Raw genomic sequence first — 1458 nt, forward strand, 5'->3', positions numbered from 1 at the left:
AAGGGGCTTCATGAAGTAGGGGAATTTCACAGGAGCGAGCATTTCCAGGATCCCCTCCCAGGGCTTCCTGTTTGGGGACAGGTCCTACAGGGGCAGAACTTAAGGACCGTGGGCTTCAAGGGGGTGGCCTTGGGGCCTCTGTAGGGACGGGGTTATGGGGGTCTAGGCAGGCTGACTTTAGAGGCGGGACTGAGGGGTGGGGCTTAGTGGCCTTGGGTGCTCCTGAAGCTGGAATATGGGGGTGCCAGAAGGGGTGGGTTCAGAGGGCGGGGTGTGGAGGCAGGGCTTAGAGGATGTGGGCTTTTTGAAGATGGGCTTTGAAGGTGGTTTTATGAGGGATGACTCTGGGGGTGGGCTTTAGAGGACAGGTCCCGGGAACTGGCCATAGGAGTGTGGGCTTTCAGAGTCAGGCTTTAGGGAGGGGCCGGGGTGGGTGCAAGGGTCTCTGGGGGCTGGCTCTGGGTAGGGATCTGGGGACCTGGCTTGGAGAGTTGTGCTGGCTCAGTCCACCTTTGACAAGGGGCGTTTTGGGGTTAACTTAAGCTCAGCACACTTGGGATCCCTAACCCCCTCAGTATTTCCCAGTAAACTGAGAAGGGACTGGACATTTGAAGGCCTCTCCCCAGGCAGTCCCCAGACCCCGGTTGGAGGTGGCTTTAACTGAGACTGCGCATGGAGGGTTGGGGTGGGGGACCTTGAGGGGGTGGGAGCCCAAATCTGTGGGCCCCTGGAGGGAGGGACTGGGAATGGGGAGGGGGCAGCATCTTGGTGCAGTTGGGAGTCTGAGCAGGGATTTGACTGATGCCTATTTTGAAGCCCCAGGGTGAGCGACCCTGTACCCCCACATCAAGGGGGCACATGGCCGGGGGGGGGGGGGCGGGGGGGGGGGTCTCTCCTCTAGTCCTCAGGATTCTCCGCAGTCCGGTGGACCAAGTGGCCCTACTGCTAGCCCCGAATTTGCAAAGAGGAACAACCCCCTGGGGTTGTTGTGATTCATAAACAATCTTGCCTTGCGGGGAACACAGTGAAGCTCACAGAAGGTATTACATTGTATTAAAATGACTTGTTTATCTCTGTTGCATCAATGTCCTGGGGCAATAACCGTCTGGCAGCCAGACCTCTTGGGGCCACTAGGAATCCCTCCTTTGCCTCTCACTAGCAGTGGGTGCCCTTTGGCCTCAGTCTCCCAACTGACAAATAGGAGTCCTCTGCACCTTCCAGGACCGTTTTGAGGATGATTTGAGTAGATGCGCGGAGAAACAAGCCCACCGCCCAGTATTGCTGCCTCTATGTAGCAAAGCCTACGTAAATATCTACAGTTATTTATATTTATCCTGTGCTTTTTCCAGGTCCTGGAGCAGACAGGTCCTGCTTGCTGAATTACTGAGTTAATAGGTCCCTCACCCCCTCCAGTCTCTCCTGCCCCGACCCCACTGTCCAGTCCTGCCCCCCCCCCCC

This window comes from Panthera pardus, unplaced genomic scaffold, assembly GCF_024362965.1.
Source record: "Panthera pardus isolate Hobbes unplaced genomic scaffold, ASM2436296v1 HiC_scaffold_8, whole genome shotgun sequence".
NCBI lineage: Eukaryota > Metazoa > Chordata > Mammalia > Carnivora > Felidae > Panthera > Panthera pardus.